This window comes from Nymphalis io, chromosome 15 (genome assembly GCF_905147045.1).
Source record: "Nymphalis io chromosome 15, ilAglIoxx1.1, whole genome shotgun sequence".
NCBI classification, from domain to species: domain Eukaryota; kingdom Metazoa; phylum Arthropoda; class Insecta; order Lepidoptera; family Nymphalidae; genus Nymphalis; species Nymphalis io.
The window spans coordinates 10,736,820-10,751,376 of NC_065902.1; the positions used below are offsets into that span (position 1 = coordinate 10,736,820).

Here is a 14,557-nt window from a genome sequence, read left to right on the forward strand (position 1 = left end):
AACGTTCTTAATTCAAATATTAGAAAGCAGGTTTGAGGCGAAAGAGTTTCTATTTATTTACTTTTGCTAGAATATTAAGGGGATCATCTGCGGGAATTCTGCAATTATTTATATTGCGACAAAAATATATTAAAGTTTCTACAAAACTTTCTTGTTAACTTGTTATTATAAATAAAAAAAATGTCATTATCAGCGTTAAAAGCGAAGATGGGTTTTTTAAAAATAATTATGTAAATTCTACATTTTAAATGCCGGACGTATAATTATATTATCATAAGTGAAGTTTACTTGGTGGTGGGGCTTTATGCAAGCCCGCCTTGGTAGGTACCACTCATTAATTAAATATTCTACCACCAAACAGCAATATTTAGTATTGTTGTGTTCCAGTTTGAAGGATGAGTGAGCCAGTGTAACTACAGGCACAAGCTACGTAACATTTTAGTTCCCAATATTGGTAACGTATTGGCGATATAAGGGACGGTTAATATTTCTTATAGTACCAATATCTATGGGCGGAAGTGACCGTACCAACGTGGCCCATTTGCTAGTCTGCCTTCGTATAATAATTAAAAAAAAAACTCTTTACTTACTCTACATCTCATGAATAAAACTAACTAAAGTTATGAAATCATTGCCGTTATGTGCGGCCTGACCACATACCGCAGATAACAGGGTCGGTCACTTGCACTATTACAAACTTTGATACAGCATTTTACTACTCTTTAATTATTTAGCTTTGGTAAAGGCTGTTGCACATAGTTTTTATAAACGTGATGATAATTTTCATCATCTATTTTGTAATTAACGATATTATAAATGACAATTCTGATAAATGTTCTTATTGGACTATTTATATATTGTAACTAATTTATTTTAGAAATATATAAATTCTCAAATTATATATTTTAATTAAAAAAAAGTACATTGCAAGATTAATATTCAAACATTGATAACCATTATCAATGTTTTAAATATATTTTTGAGACTTATGGTAAGCATACTTTTCTGTCTGTTTGATTAGTGATGTAATGGTTGTGTGGAGAGACCTTAAATGTGGGTATCAAAATGAAAACATGTGACATGAACCCTCAGGGTGAAGCCTAATTTACGTATTTACCAGGATCTGATTAAATGCCTCAACTTGTTGTTCATTATCTCGTAACTTCTAAAATTAAGTTATTAATTATATCGCTTACAAAGTTAATATAATAAATTATTTCTTAAATAGGTTTTATTTATTTGATACGTCGTACATGTTATTCTTTTTTTATAGCACTACTTTAAAAAATTTTAAAAATAAAAATATTTCATCTTGAAACACTTTTCATAACTTTCTTTAGTAAAGCAGTATTAAAAAAAATACGTTGTATTTTGTTTGTGCTAGTTAACTCTTTTTATTTTATTTTAATTACTAATATATAGTTACCAGATTTCTTTATCCATACATTAAATTATACGTATTTTTGAACATTTTCATCAAAAATAATTGGCATTTTTTATAAGAATGTGTTGGAACTATTAAATTTAATCTAAATTAAATTAATTCAGTTGATATTGGATTTTAATGGATACTGTATTATATGAGAATAAGTTAGTGTGTCATAAACACATTCTGGGCTTCATTATAAGATAACCAAACGCTAGAAAACGTAAGTGGTTGCACGACGAAATCTCTTTTATTGACTTGCATGAACCTACTTAGTTGATGTTTGTATGGAAATGCAATTTGTATAGAATTACGATTATTGTTACTAGACTGCGCTGTTTTCATTTCAGTTGGGACATTCGCAAGTCTGAACATCGAACCGAGTTTTTCGCTTTCATTATTATTTGACATTCAGTCAGTGTCAAAAATTTGTTAAATACAATTTAATGGGTAATATTTACCATTTGACACGAAAAGAAAAGCTTGATGATTGATATAATTTCGTTACGAAAATTCGCAAGACTTTCTTAACATCCTATGAATAGTCTGTGAACTGCGATCACAGAATATTCTAGTAACAGCCTGTGAATGTCCCACTGCAGGGCTAAGGCCTCCTCTCCTTTTTTGAGGAGAAGGTTTGGAGCTTATTCCACCATGCTGCTTCAATGCGGGTGGAATACACATGTGGCAGAATTTCAGAAAAATTAGGCACATGTAGGTTTCCTCACGATGTTTTCCTTCACCGTCGAGCACGAGATGAATTATAAACACAAATTAAGCATATGAAAATTCAGTGGTACTTGCCCGGGTTTGAACCCACGGTCATTGGTTAAGATTCACGCGTTCTAACCACTAGGTCATCTCTTTACCTATTTATTTATTCGCTGAATATACTGCAAATGAATAAATAGTTGGTGTCTTGATTAATTAAGTTTACCAAATTATATGCTGTTGTAAGTGGGTTCAGAATAAACGGTGGCGAGACTATACAGACAGAATATGAATTGCAAATAGAACTTGAGCCACTTCTCTGACTAAATTTGTATATAAATGATGTTAATGCTGGGTACCGGTTTTTGAGAATACTACAGTAATTGTATCTTGTCGCATTCAATTGCAAATATTTTATTATTCAACAGCCGTGATGGTCCAGTTTCTAGAACTCGTGAATCCTAACCGAATATGCGACAAGCCAAGAGTAAAGCATTGAGTTTTTGTGCATAATTTGAGTTTGTAATTAATTTCGTGTTCATAGTTAGGAAACATGTGGAGCAGCACTGTGCAGACCTTCTCCTAAAGTAGAGTTAGTTAGAAGTCGGCCATCTACTGACATGGATTTTATGCTACGACGTTGCTTCACTGATTATTAGTCGATATAAATGTGTCAAAATTTCAACCGATGTATGCAGGTTTCCTCGAAATTATTACTGTCACCATTAACTACTTGGAAATTTAAAATAAGTTATGTATTACATAACTTATTTCGAATTTATGTTTCTAATGGTATAAATATGAACGTAAAAAAATAAACGAATATATATTTTCCTTTTAAAATAATAATAATAATATCCTGGGACATTATTCACACAAAGCCATCTGATCCCAAGCTAAGCAGAGCTCGTACTATGGAAACCAGACAACTTGTATACTACATATACTACTTTTCTTTTGTAAATACATACTTATATAGATAATTACACCCAGATTCAGGACAAACAGACATGTTCATGCACACAAATGTCTGTTCTGGGTGGGAAGCGAACCCACGACCTGTGGTGCGAAAGGCGAGCATCTACCAACCACGCCAAAGTTATATTATATTTATTAGTTAAGTATTGTTTCCGCAATAGGACTTACAATTGCGATTATAGCTCAAGATCCATGTTCAGATATTCCGTCAGCCATATCGGCTTAACGATTATATAATATTATGATTGCTTATATGATTGATGTTTTAAAAGATACGAACGTAGATATTATTATGCGATTTAACGTAGCGACAAAACAGAAGACGGGCTTTGATAAATGGGCCTCGGTTCATTACCGCGAGAACACCATAATTATTCATTACTAAATTATGATAGGTACATGTATCAATGTTTTTCTTAAGCTGTTTACACATAATATGATCTGTCTGTAATTATCGTTTCTATACACGAAATGTTTTTATAGAGAATCTAAATGAAAATGTTTTTATATAGAATCGTGGCAGAGATTATTATTGGACAAGTATATTGTTTCTAGGATTATTATATTTCTTTTAGTGGAAATAACATTCGGGCCCAAATGATGAATTGTAATGTCAAGGTTGCTTAGTTATTTTTTTCTTAATATACGACATTGATGTAAAAAATAAAACATTTGCAACCTAAGTCTCAATTCTTGCTTTAAGATTGCTAAATTATGTAAAATGAATGGTAATCGAATTGCTAAAATTTTAATGCCGCAATGTTTCAACATGTACCTTAAATTATTGTGCTAAGTAATCCTGACGTACCTTCTCTGCTATATAAAACTCGTACATTTTGCCAATTCCTTATTCCTAAAAACCTTCGAAGGATTTAATAAGAAGTGGACATCATATAAATTTAAATGTAATTCGATCAGTCTGTTAGTAAAAGTAATAAAACGACCCGTCGTTACGTTTTACCGTTGTAACATCCAACGACCCTCCTCCTCAATTGAAGGGTCTTGGACAATGTTTGACGGTGATTTGTGAGTGAATTTATATTTTGTCTTAGAATATGTTGAAATAGGCGTTCTTTATTGCGTTATTTTATGCAATAAAGAAGGCCTAGCATTTGCTTATTAATTATTTTATACGTGGTAATGAGCTCCTGAATCGAAAAATGGGCACTAGACTAGACATTAGATACTGCATTGGAGTTAATTTGTGTTTGTAATTAACAACGGGCTCGAAGGTGAATGGTTTTCCTTCGCGCGAATACGCCGACAAACTGAATTTGACATGACATTGCATGGGTGAATTCTGACGCACCAACTAAGATCCTCCGTTTCGAAGACAATGTCTTTTTATGCTACATGATTACCGTAATATAGACGAAATTATGTATATGAAAGCTTGGATTTTATATATCATATACTATTCCTACTAATATTATAAAGAGATAATTTTCGTTATTATATTAATACACGTGTATACACTTTGAAAACGTAAAAAAATCTGAAAACTACTAATTCAACATCGTTTTAATTCCAAGAATTCTCAAACTAAAACCAAAACACGAATCGTGGAGTGTGGAAGAGCCTAAGGCTACGTCTGGACGTGACGGCAAAGAGACATTCATCCGTCGTAAACGGTTCCTTTGATATAAAACTTCCCAGTACAGATGACGTTTTGTGTCGAGACGAACACACACTTAAAGACGTGTCTCTTGTAAAACACAAGACGTGTCTCTTTAATTTGTAAGTATTTAACATCTCCCGTATGGTCTAGTGGCTAGGATACCTGGCTTTCACCCAGGAGGCTCGGGTTCGATTCCCGGTACGGGAAAATCTTTTATCTTTTGAGTAATGCGTATTGTATTTATGTTGCGATATAAAATCATAAATTTGTAAAATATTTATATTATAAATATTTTTTTATAATAGAAGTATTATTCAGGTTTTCTTGCCGAAATCAATTTTAGAAATTAAATATTTGAAATGTCAACAATAAGTTTCTTAAACGGATACACATCAAACATTGATAGTGGCTCTTGTAACCGCGTAATATATTACAGTATAATACTAATAAATAACATTAATTGACTAAATCGGTCAGGTAACTAGGTTGGTACTAACTGGAATAGTAATTAGTAATTGAGTTAATGTTCCGAACTATTATATATTGAGCATATGGTAACGTCATTCTACATAATACCACGCTACATAACGCTACGCCACATGCCTAGAAAGCCAAGCCAAGCCTTGCCATGCCACAACAGTTAAAGCCGGAACTGTCCGCCAAGCCCGCCTGTAACCACTACTGACGTCACATTCGAGTGACAATAGCACTCAATATCCGATCGGCTCATTTCGGAACGTAATTCGTTTTTGTACAAAAATGGCAACCAAAATAATGACGAGAGATGTGTCCATGCCAACGGAAAAATAACAATGGTGAATTGGAAAAGTATTAAGATATAAATATAGAAAAGTTAAAAAAAGATATAAATATACATTAGATTTGAATATATTGTTATTATTATTACCTTCCCGTTTCAGTATATTACTACAGTTCAAAGCTATTTTATAGAAATGATCAAATAAAATAATAATAATATTTTGAACGGTAGAAAGTACCTTTTATTGTATTCATAATTTGATCTTCCAATTGTAAGACTATGTCAGATTGTAATATATAATATAAGATTCGATACGAATTGTTATTAAATATTACTGGAGAGTATCTGTATTTTTTTATATTAATTAATAAAATTATTATTACTATTAAATAACTTTATTACACACTCACAACGAAAATAGAAAAGACAAACACAAGTAAAAAAAAAGAAAAACAAAAGTTCAAGATTCAACAAAAGTTCAATTTTTTTTTATATAACATCGCTTATGTTATATAAAAAAAAATTAATTAATAATTAATAATCTATATTTTTAATCTGGCAACAAGAACATTGACAGATATTCTTTATGGTGGGAAACTGATAGATATTGAATTCTAGTTCTTTCACAATTGCTACTTAGAAACATGAAAACATCGAAAACTACCGAAAGTTTTTGGATAAATTCTCCTAAATCTATCTTTACCAATGTTGTCCAGAGTAGTGTAACAGCGATGTGGATTATTCCAACTCTATACTCGGAACCTTCTAACAGTTGTGCAGTAGCTCTTTAATATAAAAAAAGTCTTACTGACCTAACCCTTACCTTAACCCCTGAAGTTGTATTTTGCCCCACTTTCAAAAAAATCTCTTTACGATTGACAGTCACAAGTTTCTAATACGTTCTAAGTCGTTTGAGGTGTTTAATAAACAATATATGTATGTGAAAATTGTTAAAGTCAATGACAAAAATGGTTCTGGGTTCGTATATGGGTTAAATTGCATTTTTCCGTTACAATCAATAATGGAATTCGATGAAAATTTGAGTTTTTTGTTTAGATTTTGAAGAATTCTACGATAAGAAAAGTTAGAGACAGCTCTGTACTCTTACTTCAAATTATATATTAGTGATATATAATTTAATTAATGGTTAAAATGAATAACTCTGTTTCTCGCCGGTTCTTCTGAATGAAATCAGTTTTTTAAACCGGTGGTAGTTTTACATTTCACATAATTTTATTATATGACCATTCAAATGTTTGTTTTAAGTAATAATAATACTTTGATATTGATATCTGGGAATATTCATACATGCACATGTAAATAATTATAAAATTACTGAATACTTTTAACTTACATATAATTATAAAAAATAATAATACAAAAATTAATAAAACATTATTAATATGTGTATGTATGTGTATTCCCACAGATAATAAAGAACTGTTTAGTTCTTTAAAAGTTTAAGGATTTCTAGTGTTAAATTCTTGCACCAAATTGCTTAATAAAAATAAATTTATTAGCCGACTATGGAAGAAAAATTTCTACTGAATATAATAATTTCGCCTTGAACTACATAAACAGAACACCTGCTGGTTTCTTTCTAGTCTAGTGAGTATAATTATAAGGTATTTTTTAATTACACAAACTTTATTACATAGAATCATAGACAAATATCATACAGTATTCAAGAAAACTGCTTGTTTATTTTCTTTGTCTATACATACATATATTATATTATGTATTATGTGTACCTATAGCTAAACCTAATTTAAAGAAGTAATAATGTATATCAACGTTGACGAATTTCGTAGAATTTCTTGTGTAAAGATTTTTTCAGTGCAGAGAACTTCCTAAGATTCTGAAGTCAAACTAAAAGCCTGTAGTGAAAAGATTACCTACGCTTTGATGTATGCGCACAGGTAGGGTCGGCTTTCAGGTAAGCGATTTAGAACTAAGAGCCCAGGATTTTTTAATAGGTAAGGGGCCTATTGACATTCTTAAGTATGTCAATTTTGTGCAGTAAGTCAATTTAAGCAATTCGGGGTTTGTTAAATTTATAAATAGCCGAGATGGCCTAATGGTTAGAACGCGTAAATCTTAACCGATGATCGTGGGTTCAAACCCGGGCAAGCACCACTGAATGTTCATGTGCTCAATTTGTGTTTATAATTTATCTCGTGCTTGTCGGCGAAGGAAAACTTCGTGAGGAAACCTGCATGTGTCTAATTTCATTGAAATTATACCACATGTGTATTTTACCAACCCGCATTGGAACAGCGTGGTGGAATAAGCTCCAAACCTTTTCCTGGAAAGGGAGAGGAGGCCTTAGCCCAGCAGTGGGACATTAAAAGGCTGTTACTGTAAATTTATAAATTATCTTAAAATTCGTCGCCTTCGATCACCGTTGCTACCCATGAAACAATTCTATGATCGATGCTATTCTGCTTCAAAGGCTTGAGCCATTATGTCACGTACATATAACTCGAGTTTACTCTTTAACGGGCCTGAATCAGTCGTTTGCTAGATTTTCAATTATTTTGTAACTGTTATTATTCGAATGTGGTACTTACAAGGTGAAAAATTATATATCATGCGCTCATAACTTTGGATATGATATTCAAATTAGAATGTGAAATAATAATATTAAACTATTAAAAAGAGACCAAGAAGAATATAAAATTTTTGCTTTTTTGACGGAGCAATTTTATTGAAGCACATATAAGTGGTTTCGGAAAATGAATGTAGAATCACCATCTTAAGCTGTGGCTTTTCTAAAACCCGACTATTTTTTTAAGCGTATCATAGCATAACACTTTAGCGCCGTACCCGAATAACGACAGGAAACCAATACACTAGTAAAAGTTTCAGGTCGTAAAAGTCTACCAAATAATATTTCATAAGTGCTAGAAATACTGTGCCAACCCGAAATAAATGGAAAACAAGCCCGTGAATGTACATTTTTCACGTTAATATTATGTATATATTTGTTGAAAAGAATTTATATTTTGGTATTCCTTTATTTTAAACAACGTTTTGGAAAGCTTTTAACAATGCGATAAGAACACTAAGAGCAGAGCGATGCTAATTACATGCGGGCGAAGCTGCCAGTTGCAGATATTTTTATCTTTTTATCTCATTTAAATAATACATTTCTTACAATTTACTATCATACGTTAGACTATTTTATAGAAGAAATAGACCAATGAATCACGTCGACTTTTGAGGTAATAAATAAAAAAAAAATATGGTAATTCTACGGTTATTCTGATAACAAAAAGTATTGACTACCCAACCCTCGTCATGGCGTGATTTAAAGGAATCCTTTCGTAACAGAAGCATTGATAATGACTTAAACCAGCTTTAGGTATGTTTCTTAGTTTTTTATATTCTTAATTCTGTATTAAGATTGATGTATGTATTGTATTGTTATGTATTGTATATTGTAGAATAGTATATGATTATATAAAAGGTAATGTATATTATGGAGATTGAGAGCTGAAGATCGAACTCAGAGGCGTGCCATCGGAGAAGCCTATGTCTAGCAATGGATGACGAAGGTTGATGATGATGATGATAATGATGAGGGTAATATAGGTGTAGAAAATTATGTAACATGATAAAAAATGCTTATAAATGACAAAATTAAATTTATTCTTCAAAACATGAACACGTGAATCGTAACTAAAGTGCCAGCAACATTTCCTAGTTGAAACGTAATTCCGACTATCTGGACGATAAATGGATCAGCAACATTTTACTATCAGGCGTGTTGACCAATTATATTTTTTTATACATAATATTGACAAGGAAATGACGTCATTTACAGCTGGATGATATTTCTTTGATGCCTCAGCTTAAAATAAAGTGTACTGGGAAAATCCTTACCTCTCGAGGATAATGTTTTAAAGCTTATAACACGAGGCTTCTTCAATCGATGTGACAGCTGACATTTCGGGATGAGTAACAATCAAAATATCGCCGGTGGCCAAGGCGCCGAGTGCGCCCCGAATATCGGAATACCTACTAAAAAAACCAGCGGTACCCTTTCCGTCTTAACGAGGAGCGCTACGGGATCGCTTGCACATGTTACGGCTTTACGTGCTTTCCGAGGGACGGGAGTGTACACACTTCCACCATCCAGACTCTGGGCTGTTATTGTAAAATTTTTATTGGCCTGACCTGGGATTTGAACCTAGGACTTCCCGGTCTGCGGCCTTACATCTAGCCACTAGACCAATGAGGAAGTCAACCCTTGAAAATATAATGTAGTTAACCCATCCAAAAACAAATAAAAGATTAGCAATTTTGGTTTATATCTCAAGAGTCAAGATTCATATGTTCAAGCCACTGAGCCAAAATGGCTCATGTTTGTTTTATATCATTATATATGTATAGATGAAGCTATAAATTAGGTTCCTATTAATGCTTCCAATAAATAAGTTTGATAAAAAAAATTCTTACGCGAATTACATTTTCAAGTTCAGTTATTGAAAAACTCGGATGTGTTTAGATTTGAAGACGCTACCGTTATTATAGAAGAAAATCTTTTATTAACTAAATTATTAAATACAAAGCCGTTAATTTAAATTGTTTATACATAAGATAGTTCCGATATTTACTAAAACAATTGAAACGGGAAAGCTTAAAGTCCTGCTATTAATATTGAAAACCAATTAACTAGTTCAATAATATTTTACTATCAATATGATATTGCAATCGCAACTTGATACTCTGCTACCGGTTTTGATTTCAATATCCGTTCGTACAAATGTTATGGTATCCGTGGGCATTTATTGTGATAAGGTTATATTATTTGAATTTTCAAAAGTTTGATATTGGTTTTCTTCAAGTTTTCTTATAGCTTTACATACAGCCATATTAGTTGTTGTTACTGGTTGTTACCTATTATTAAGCAATTTTTACTGTAGTGTACTGAAGTAGCTTAAGATGGAACACGCTTGCCTAGGATGCATTATTCGCTTGTGCCTTGAAGATACCGGGATTGTAATGTTCAACTCACACAGACGCCAGAAAGAGATTCCACATTTTCGCTGCGAGGATTTTGATACATCGCAATACACCGTGAAAGTTTAAAGTATATAATTAATTAATTCTTCTATTAATTATTGGGGTAGAGCAAGAAGAGCGATCGCACTAGGCGCTAGGTAGCAAAGGGAGCGAACCTGTCAAAACCAATTTTCAAGGGTACGTCAGCGTTGACTGATTTTTATCAATGTTGTATTTATTATTTATATAACATTAACTGAAATGCAATTTATGTCTAGTGAAAGACAACCTCACCCTTGATCAGGGGATCAAGGGCGAGGGTCGGCGTTGTATGTATATAAAAATTATTTGTGCTAAATATATGAAAACTTGAATAGCAAATATGATTCGTAAGAAAATATTTATACTAACGTTAATAAAGTTTAAAGATATAAGTCGCGAACTTTTACGGTAATAACATACGGTGAAATTTTCTCCCAAGAGAGTATCTTTCGTGGTTAATAAAATGCGTTGATTTGCAAATACTTGATATTCTTTAAGAACTGACTTTTATTAGTGTCAATTAGGATCAAATTTTAAAGATAAGCTAACTGCACAGGGAAATAACATGGAATAGTATAAAACTAGTTCACAGTACCCTGGGAACCCTGACTAGAGAATGGAGGCCCGCATAAGCGGGCCGGCCGCCAGAGCGTCACGGTAGCATGCGAAAGCGATCCCGTGGCGCTCCTCGTTAAGACGGAAAGGGTACCACTGGTTTTTAGTGATATATAGAATATGTATGAGTTAATTTATAAAACAAAGTAAATAAATTATGTTTAAAGGTATCTGTTGTATTTTTTTTTACCAAAATCTGACACATTCTAAGCTTATGTCACTAAAAAAAAACTATTTATTAAGTGCCAGTGGCGGCAATATTCATTACAGTATCTAATGGATTTAAAAAAAGTATAAGATTAGTGAAGTAATAGTGGTATAATAATTTAACACCGAAGACAGAGCTGTACCCATGAAAATGCTATAAGGGTCCCATAAAAATTTGTATATACTTACTACCTATATAACTGGAATTGAAACATGAATATAAAACATGTTTTTTTTTATACTATATGGGAAGGCGGACATCAAGTAAGTCTAATGGGTGACCATCGTTTAAAGACATTGGCGATGTGAAAAACATTGCCAACGCGCCACCAACCTTGGGAACCAAAATGTTATGTTCCTTGTGTCTATAGTTACACTGGTTCACTCACATTTCAAAGCGGAACACAACGCCTATTATTGTTTGGTGGTAGAATACAAGGCCCTACCATCAAGTAAAATACAATAATAAAGGTATACCAACAAAGGCACGGACAACAGGTATGTAGAGATTATTTGACAAAAAAATAGTATGGTTATGCTAAAATGTAAATTGGTTGAAGACGAAAGTCTTCAACCAATGCGTCTTGCCTGCCATGACATACGGTGCCGAAACGTGGACATTAACTGCGGGACTAGTCCACAAATTCAAAGTCGCTCAGCGTGCTATGGAGCGAGCTATGCTCGGAGTATCTTTGAAGGATAAGATCAGAAATGAGATTATCCGGAAAAGAACCGGAGTCACCGACATAGCTTGCAAAATTAGCAGGCTGAAGTGGCAGTGGGCTGGTCACGTATGTCGTAGGACCGATGGCCGTTGGAGCAGACGAGTCCTAGAGTGGAGACCGCGAATCGGCAAGCACAGCGTGGGGCGCCCTCCAGCCAGGTGGACCGACGACCTTAAGAAGGTGGCGGGCACCAACTGGATGCGGAAGGCGGAGGACAGGGAGCTTTGGCGCACCTTGGGAGAGGCCTATGTTCAGCAGTGGACAACGATTGGCTGTTGATTGATTGATTGATTGATTGATGCTAAAATGTGATTAATGTTATATTTTGGTCACTCAGTTGACATACGAGTAAAATTAATAATAAGCATGCTGTAATTACCTGTAATTGAAAGTGCAATTTATCTTGTTTAGTCTACATTATGTTTTACTATGTTTTTTTTTTTAAATAATAATTTTAATAATTCACACACGGCCATCCCAAACTAAGCAGAGCTTGTAGTATGGAAACCAGACAACTGATATACTACGTATACTACTTTTTTTTGTAAATACATACTTATAATTACACCTAGACTCAGGACAAACAGACATATTCATGCAAACAAATGGCAAGTATCTACCAACCACTATCTATTTACTGGTGGTAGAGCATTTTGCAAGCTCGTATGAGTAGTTACCACCTACTCATCAGATATTCTACCGCAAAACAGCAGTATTTGGTATTGTTGTGTTCCGGTTTGAAGGGTAAGTGAGCCAGTGTAACTACAGGCACACGGGACATAGCATCTTAGTTCCCAAGGTTGGTGGCGTATTGTTGATGTAAGCGATGGTTAACATTTCTTACAATGCCAATGTCTATGGGCGTTGGTGACCACTTACCATCAGGTGGCCCATATGCTCGTCCGCCTTCCTAATCGGCTATTGTAACTTTTGTTGGTAGTTTGATATTAAATAAATAAACAGATGAATAAATAAATGATTATCTACATACAGACACATTTTCTTATAAATAACAAAAGATAAAAACGCTGAACATTGACAAGACATAATATTTTTCCATTTATAACTGAAGTAAGTTACTATTTAGTAACATTAATTAAATGCAGCAAAAACAGTTAAATGCGACGCTTTAGTATTCACTGGGCGTAAAAATACGTGCGTTCTTGCTAGCGTTAAAATAAAATATCTCCGGGACGGGAGTAAGCGAAGACCGAGCCGTGAATTTTTACAGTTGAAGTTAGCGGAGTCAGCTTCGATCTGACGCTGCTGGTAGAAATCTTAAATCTTATCTAACTTAGCAGTAAGCCGGGAAACGAGAGCTACGTAAATGATCCTCGATATTGAGTTTAATTCGCTTATAACAAGTATATATTGCCTGAAAATATAAATGAATATGTAGAACCTTTATAAAACATTTTATTTGTTTGTTATTATTATTTTTTATAATAGGCCAGGTGGGATACCTCGTAGTAAGTGGTCATCAACCCTCATAGTGATTATTGCCGTAAGAAATATTAACCATTCATTGCATCATCAATGTGCCAGAATTCCCTTGTGTCTGTAGTTAAGCTGGCTCACTCAATTTTCTAACATTACAATAATACGTATAATTGTTTGGCGGTAGTATATATGATGAGTGGGTTACTATCCAGAGGGGTTTGCACAAAGATAAACCGCCAAGTATATTACCGTAACAGCCTGTGAATGTCCCACTGCTGGGCTAAAGGCCTCCTCTCCTCTTTTTGAGGAGAAGGTTTGGAGCTTATTCCACCACGCTGCTCTAGTGCGGGTTGGTTATTATATTCAAAATACTACGATACTTCATTTAATCAATTTACAAATATTGCTTTGAACTGTTACTGTAATATAACCTCAATATAGTTCGGAACAATAACTCAACTATTAATTACTAACTATTCCAGTTAGTAACAAAGATATTACCTGACCGATTAAGTCAATTAATTTTATTTATTAGTGTTATACTGTAATATATTACGCGGTTACAAGAGCCACTATCAATGTTTGTTGTATTTTCGTGTAAGAAACTTATTGTTGACATTTCAAATTTAATTTCACCAATTGATTTCGACGAAAGAACAGAATTATAATTCTATTTTTAAAAATATTTATAAAATTAACAATAAATATTTTTACAAATTATTATTAATGATTTTATATCGCAACACAAATGCCATACGTATAAATCAAAAGAATTTCCCGTACCGGGAATCGAACCCGAGCCTCCTGGGTGAAAGCCAGGTATCCTAGCCACTAGACCATACGGGAGATGTTAAGTACTTACAAATTAAAGAGACACGTCTTGTGTTTTACAAGAGTTTGATTAGGTGTGTGTACGTTTCGACACAAAACGTCATCTGTACTGGAAAGCTTTATATCAAAGGAATCGTATACGACGGATGAATGTCTCTGCCGTCACGTCCAAACTTAGCCTTAGGCTCTTTCACACT

General features: G+C 33.4%; 1 protein-coding gene and 2 non-coding genes across 3 annotated transcripts in view; 1 reads left to right on the forward strand and 2 right to left on the reverse strand.

Moving 5' to 3' along the window:
• The window catches only part of LOC126773769 (RING finger protein nhl-1), a 440,095-nt gene that overhangs the window by 41,907 nt on the left and 383,631 nt on the right, over positions 1–14,557 (reverse strand). The gene's annotated exons all lie outside the window — the stretch shown is intronic.
• Trnae-uuc (transfer RNA glutamic acid (anticodon UUC)) lies at positions 4,869–4,940 on the forward strand. The gene has a single exon. It is a non-coding gene; the product is annotated as a tRNA-Glu (tRNA).
• On the reverse strand, positions 14,304–14,375 carry Trnae-uuc (transfer RNA glutamic acid (anticodon UUC)). The gene has a single exon. It is a non-coding gene; the product is annotated as a tRNA-Glu (tRNA).